Here is a 7,717-nt window from a genome sequence, read left to right as displayed (position 1 = left end):
GGGGATGTTGAAGGGCTCTCACCTCCTGTGACAGTTCCCACACTCTGGCATCCCAAAGGCACCATCCCCAGGGCAGCCTCCTCCTCTGTGCCCCGAGCAGCTCCTGCTGAATCCCCAGGGAAGCCCATCCAGCAGAAGGATGCTGCCCACACAGTGCCGTGTGCTGGGTGGGTGCATTTGATCCCTGAGCTGTCCTGCATGTAACACCCTCCCTGGGTGGCTGCTCCCAGGGCTTTACTGCAAACAAGCTGCCACCCAAGCCACCAAATCTGTTGTCCTGCACTTAACTCATTTTCCTGTTGCATCTGCAGCAGCACAACAAATTGACGCCTCATTTCCTGCATCCCGGGTCACTCCCCAGCTAATGAGCCGTCATTCCCTCTCGAAAGGAGCTTAAAAATGATCGATTAAACCATTTGCTTTGTGGCCCATTATGAGATACTCCAGGTATCCACTTCAGCATCCAATTTCTCAGGACACCAGCACAGCAACAACTCCCTTCTCATCAGGGATGTTATTCTAAAGGGCAGAATAATCCAACGTCACACACGGGTTTTCCTTGCAGCGTTTGAGAAGAAAGCCCCTTTAATCTGAAATGTGATACATCCTGATCAGGTACAGGGAGGGGGAAAAAAAAGAACCAGATCAGAGAGATTTTGCTTTCATGTGGCTGCGAGATAAATCATCATCCAGGGCAAGTAATGGGTTGTAACTGTAAGTCCCCTTTGAGTTTTCCAGCACATCAGAGACCATGAGGGCTGAGATTGCTCGATAGCTACTGTGCCTTCCAGGCTCCAATTACCCTTCTCCCTGCTCTCAGTATCAAAGGCAAAAAAAAAAAAAATAAAAAGCTTTCTTCACACTAAATGATCTGCAGAGTGGAGCCAGATGGGCAAAGGGAGTTGGAAAAATTATCATGGGCTCTGCTGTGCCCAGGTCTCATCTATTTCTCGAGCTCCTTCCAGAGGAGGAAGCGCGTTCGGAAGGTGTGGGACTGAAGGTGCTGCTTTCTGCACACACCCTGTGACGAGCTGGTTATGAGCTTGAGGGAAAAATAAAATTCATCTGTGCTCAATTCGTTCTTTGGACGCTTCAATATATCACAGAGGAAGAAACAAACTGCAGAGAAAAACCTTTTTGTCTTCCAGCGCTGCACTTCCACTTAGGAAAAACACCCTGCAACAGGGACTGTCATTGGCAGATGGACATGAGCACGTCAGCAGAGCCATTTGCTCTCATAAACAGTGAAAATCAAGGCTGATGAAATTAATTTGCTGGTGGATCACCCAGCAAGCCTTGGGCATGTGAACTTCAGCCTCCAGTGTCCCAGCCTGAGTCCATCACACTCTGCTGCTCTTCTAGAAGCAGAGACATCCCTTCAAGAACTCTCCCTCCTTAAATGGGTTTCCCTCCTCCTCTGCAGTGCAGGACCTGCCAGGATGCTCAACCATGAAGCAAATTGCTGTCAGGCACTTGTACTATCAAAGATGTGTCCTCTCCATCTATTAAATCAACACACAATAAATTAGGGGAAGGTGTCCCTGCCCAAGCAGGCACTTGTAGTGCCTCTTGTAGTTTACATGGTCATGCAAATGTTTCTATGACTGCCTAGAACATGGCAGGTCCAGCCAGCTCTGTTATGATGTCCTGGGGTTTGCTGGATGCAGGTTTAAATTAATCCTTGGCACTGGCAGCGTTTCCAGTGCTTAGGTTCACTTGCTAAATCTGGGTTGATCACTACACAAATTCACTTCTCCACTGCACCAATTCTTGATGACATATGTACTTATTTACTGCTGACTAAACCCAATATTACATATATTGCTTCAGTTCTGTCTCACAAGCAGTGGCCATAGGTTTGTAAGCTCAAGAGCAGCCAGGTAAGCAGGAGCCCCTCCTTCACTTCACTGTTCTTCAGAGCCAATCTTCAGCCCATGAAATATCACTAACATTTTATTTCCATAGTGTCAGCTGAGATCCCTCCTCTGCAAAACATTCCCAAACTGTGGTTTTCCCGTGTGCAGCAGTGTAAGGGGTTTGCTACAGCAGCAGAGCTCACGAGCAACTCACACTAAAATTTTAGCTCCAAGGTTCTGTCAGACTGGGGTATCTACAAAAGATCCTCTGTGTGGGCTCTAACAGTGCTCAAACCCTATGAATTTCCCAACCCTCACATGCTTAAAGCCCTCTCTGGTCCACGGTACATTTGCAGACTCTACACTTCCAGTGCCCTGGGCCACCACATGCCTGTAGATGAAGATGTTATAAGGTAAATGTGAAATAATAAGATGGTTTTCTTGTTTCCTATCTCCTCAAAGTCTGTATCTGCCATCCAAAAAAAACCCTCCATGTATCTTCTGGCTTAGTGTTTCCACAGCCTCATCTCCTTTCTACACCCAGATGTCTCAGGGCAAGTGTGTATTTTTAAGCCCAGTATGCTGACAGTAAAACAAATATCCAATTAAATACTTACTTTTAGCAGATGCTGTACAGCTTGCATGCAGCCAAATCCCTTTATTAGCCTTGCATTTTTCATGCTATTAAACCACACTCTCCACTTTCAATTTTAGAGGAAAGTCTTCTTTATCAGGTGCTCACCAGCTCATTCACTGCTGTTGAGCCTTTAACAATTCACTGACCTCTCCCCTGTTCTGCTGGAAACAAGGATGGACTTGGGTTATTTTTCTTGGCTCTTTTGTTTATTTTTTTTTTGTTGTTTTTACAGAGAAAAATTTAACTATGAATTCTAAAATCCTTTGGCTTGGAGCTAGGCATGCAAAGTCACCCCTGCACGTCCCAGAGTTACCGTCCTGTGAAACCATCTGGAGAAGTTAAAAGCACAGCAGCCTCTGTGCCACTGAGAAGACATGATCCAGCCTCCATCCATGCAGCACCAGAGCCACCAGCAGGTCCCCCACGTGGAGACCTCACTGCAGCTTCCCTGCCAGTGTTATGAAGGTTACAGGGAAGGTGACGCCACCACAGAGGGGTCCAGCTTTGTGCTCTGCCCCATGAGCTCAGCCCCAGGTCCCTGTGCAGAGATCAGGGGTTGGTGTCATGCGTGGGGCAGAGATCATTCATCAGCCAGCTGAAATATCTCACACAAAAACACGTGGATGTGTCACCCCTGTAATTTTTTTTTCTCACTCACAGCACCCTGGAGCTGTAAAGTGGCCACGTAAAGTGGCCCATGTAAAGCTGTAAAGTGGGAACTCATTTAGCACCTGAGAACATCACCCCCTGTGGAGGAGATGCAATGTCATCCTCTGGATTAAGTTTGACACAAAAAACACTTACTTTTGGCACCATGAGTTAAAAAGTGCTTTTGTCCCACGCTGAGGGACAGCTGATAAAACTGAGCAGGGAGCTGTGTGAGCAACCAGAGGCTTTTGGCAGGGAGGAGATACTGCAGCCAGGAGCAAAGGGGTGCACAGTTTCCCCCTCCTCCAGCCCCCTGGCAGTGACCTCCTGCCCAACAGGCAGATCCTGTGAGTGGGTTTGAAAACCCTTTCCATCACCTACAGCAAGAACAAAACACCTGACAAACCTCCACCACCATTTTTCAGGCAGGCACAGCACGGCTCTCTCTCATTCCAGCCCGAATTCAATGATGCATTTTACTGCCTCCCTCCTTTCCATTTTAAACCCAAGACCAGAGTACCTTTTTTGTAGGTCCCTTTAGCCATGGCCGTGTCTTGAATATAATATCAATATTCTCTAGTTAACTCTTCATGCCCAACAGTGCTAAAGTGGGGGCAGCTCCAAATTCCTCTGGGATGCAGGGATTAATGGAGCTGTTGTGTTGTTTAATCTCAGAAACCACGACCCCATCAGCAACCCCCCAAGCTCCTTCCAAATTGCCTCGTTTGTCACCACAAACCAGTCCTGGATGTTCATGCAACAGTGCAGCTTGCACCTTATAACAAAAATCTAATTTCTGGGTACTCCAGTCGAATTTCAGTCTGTATCCAAGTGAAATTTAACCAGACTGGAGTGTAATGCAACAAACCAGTGGAATGGGAGGATGTTATTTGCTATTTTTTATTATTAAAAATGCAAAATGTAAATAATCTGGAAAAAAAAAATAATCAGAAGCCCTGAAATTGCTTTCATAAGTGCAGAGTAAGTTATGGAAAGAATAAAGCACAACTCTGTGGGCAGATGATCTCCAGAGGCAAATCAATAAGTTTTAAAGGGCATATTGACCAGTAAGAATGAACCTTCGGAAAAGAGCTAAAAATGAAAACAAAGCTAGTCAACAAGTTATTTAAAACAAGGATTTTCAGCCTCTTGATATAAAGTACAGTTAAGTGCAGTGATGTAAACATTTTCACTGCAAAATCCCGGGTCAGGTTACAGCCTGATGCTGGCAAATGTTTTCATTATGGAGACTTTCCTTGTGTAATAGCAGATGTTTTAAACTTGCAGCAGAAATTCTTGGTTTATTTCTGAATATCCCCCTTGTATGAATAAGGTCATACTTTTGCAGGGGTTTTCTTTCCTCCTTCTTACCACATTACCAATTTGCCTTCCATTAAAGAGAACAGTGTAAGTGAACCCCCGTTAACATCGGCCTTTTTCTCATCACCCACTTCCACTTCCTCTGCTTCAAATGAAATGAAATCATCAGTGAAGAGCCTCGTTGACTGCAGTTTGTCCTTCCAGTCATTTTGTTTGAAAGATTTGGGAAATGCAGCAGCAGCAGTACCTGGAAGCCGTGCCGGGCACCCCACGGGTCCCTTTCCAATGTTCTGATGGAGATTTATTTCCTGCTGGACTCATGGGATTCAGGATGAGGATGCTGGAAACACTCACGCACTTGTCACACCAGGTTGGACCCGGCATCCTGCCCTGGGTGTCAGATGTGGCTTTGGAGGAAAACATTTATTGCTTTCCCTCCAGTGCCTTCATTATCCATCATACTGAAACAAAGGCTCTGTCAGGAGGCTCTGGAAACCTCCAGGAAGGGTGGGTAAGGCTCCACTCCTGAGTGCTGGCACCAACACAGCGGTTAACATTTCCCTTCATGCACAATGTGCAAGACCCAGGACCTTTCTGGGGATATTTTTGGAAAGGGACGCTCCAGAGCTGCCATTCAATCCCATTTATGTCCCTCCACGGACCCCTGTGTTGAAGCTGCATCAGCAGCCCAGCAATGCCAGCAGTTGCTCAGGTCTCTGGCAACGTTTTAGTGTCAGAGTGAGAGAATCACAGAATTATTAAGGTTGGAAAAGACCTCTGAGATCATCGAGACCAACCTAACAGTGCCAAGCCCACCAGTAAATCACGTCCCTAAGCACCACAGCTACACCTTTTTTGAACACTTCCAGGGATGGGGACTCCACCACTGCTCTGGGCAGCCTGTTCCAACGATAGAACACCCTTTCTGTGAAGAAATTTTTCCTAATATCCAATCTAAACCTCCCCTGGTGCAACATGAACTCACTTCCTCTTGTCCTATTGCTTGTTACTCGGGAGAAGAGATTGGCTCCCCCTCGCCCATCAATATTCCTGCCTGGACATCAAGGATCTTCTTTCAGCCCCAGAATGAAATTGTAGGTGTCAGCCAAAGGCTGGATCCACCAACTACAAGGCATGGAGCTGGTCTCACACCTTGTCTGTCTCAGGGCTGTCCCCATCAAGGACTAAGCAGCCCGTGAGCCGTGCCAAGAGGGTTTGTGTGCTCCTCTTACTTCTCTGGTGGGAAAAGCAGAAACACCAGCATTGTAACCCAGCCCATTCCAACAAGGAGCCTTTTGTTGGACAGAAGGAGAGTGGCACATTTCCACTGCTCTGTGAAGAGATTTTCACCATTTCCCATCCTACCTTTGGGTTCTGCTTCAAAGACTTTGCTCCCAGAGCCCCATCAAGGATCCCTTTTCTGTGTCCTTCAGCAGATTCTGCAGGCAATAAGCCTTATGTTACACAAGGGGTAAGACTCTGGGAAACTAGACTGAGAAAAGACCTGAGTCAAAGCAACTTGGAGTAAATTAGGAATAAACTACTGTGCCTGGCAGGTGGAAGATTTGTGTGGCAAATACCACGTGGATCTGTGGAGCACAGAGTGCCCAGCACTTACCATTAGGAAGGGATTTCCAAGGGTGGAAATGCTTCTGCTGGGAAGTGCCACCCTCACCTCTGCTGACTCCTTGCTGCTGGCTGAGACCCAAACCCCTTCCTTGGGAGAGCATCACCACTGGGGGAAAAAGGGAAAACCACTGCAAGCCTTGAGCAAGCTGAGAGTCAACATCCCTGTGCACTAAATTTTTGCCCATTGAGGTCCAATCCCAAAGCATTTATAACTCCCACATGCACTGAGGATTTCACAGCTGGAGGATGAGACTTGCCTCAAAATAAAGGAGTTTTTTTGTGCCTGGCCCCAAGCACAGAACCTGGTGGGCTCAGGCACAGCAGTGACAACCACTCACGGGTGGCTTTACCACCACAGCACACAGGGAATGACTTTTGGTTTGTCCTTCCAAAATGCATCAGTCCAAGCTGGGCTGTCAGTGTTCCTCTGCATGATCAGTGTGCTGCTTGTGACTGAATTAAGCTGAGCCTTGTGCCAGACTCATCTCATGCTTTGCTCAGCACCAGGGAACCCCACACAGGGCAGGAACCTCAATGGGTGTCCAGGATATCCAGCTCATCCCCTCCATCAGGGCACATATAACCTGCATATGCAGGTTTTCTGCAGCCTTAGAACAGCTCCACACATGCTTTTCTTGTTTGTTTGGTTGGGTTTTTTTAATATGGTCTCTCTCCTCTTCCCAGTTTTCACAAACCCCTGGCTTGGCTGGTAGAGTCAGGCATATTAGAAGGAGACAGGCTGATGGGCAGAGGCTCACAGAGAGTCATTTCCTTAGGAAACAAACCTATGGGGAAAAAAAACAAACATTGTCATTGTTTATCTTCTTTCAGTAGTTTTTGTTTTTTTCCACTGGAAAAAGCCAGCAATGCAGCAAACAGCTTCATGAATATACAGATTGTTTTTGGCAACTGCCAATTAGCAAAGAATGTGTTCGTGCAATCCCCAAACAGCTATTTCCCTGGGAATACCTTGTTTTGAACAAGCCACTTTCCATTAGAGAAAACACACACAGTGACAAATAGATCTCGTTGGCTCTTATTAGCAGAGGGAGAGGGGAGAGGGGCAGGCAGTCCACACCACTGGCTGTGCACTGGGAGGGCTCACATTCCCACCCTGGGACCTCCACGGCAAGGGGATGTGCACCCAGCCCCTGTTCTCACATGCAGGAACTCAGTGCAAGCAAAGACATCTGCAAACAGGGCACTGGGAGGACAATTTCAAAGCCAGCCCATACACCTTTTACTCACTCTCAAGTCCTTCTGATCCTGCTGCTTGGATCGTGGGTCCATGGAAGGGTGTGCAGTGAGGACTTGGGGGTGTTGGTGGGTGAGTGGCTGGATGTGACCTGGCAATGGGCACTGGCAGCCCAGAAAGTCAACTGTGTCCTGGGCTGCACCCCCAGCAGGGTGAGCAGCAGGTGAGGGAGGGGGTTCAGCCTCTACTCTGCTCTCAGGACACTCTACTTGCAGTGCTGCACCCAGCTCCAGAGCCTCCAACAAACCATGGAGCTGCTGGAGCGAGTCCTGAGGAGGCCACAGAGATCCTCAAAGGGCTGGAGCCCCTCTGCTCTGGAGACAGGCTGGGAGAGCTGGGGGTGTTCAGCTTGGAGAAGGGAAGGCTCCAGGG

Source organism: Manacus vitellinus, unplaced genomic scaffold, assembly GCF_001715985.3.
Source record: "Manacus vitellinus isolate BGI_N305 unplaced genomic scaffold, ASM171598v3 scaffold_6_pilon, whole genome shotgun sequence".
NCBI classification, from domain to species: Eukaryota; Metazoa; Chordata; class Aves; order Passeriformes; family Pipridae; genus Manacus; species Manacus vitellinus.
This window is presented reverse-complemented; position numbering follows the sequence as displayed.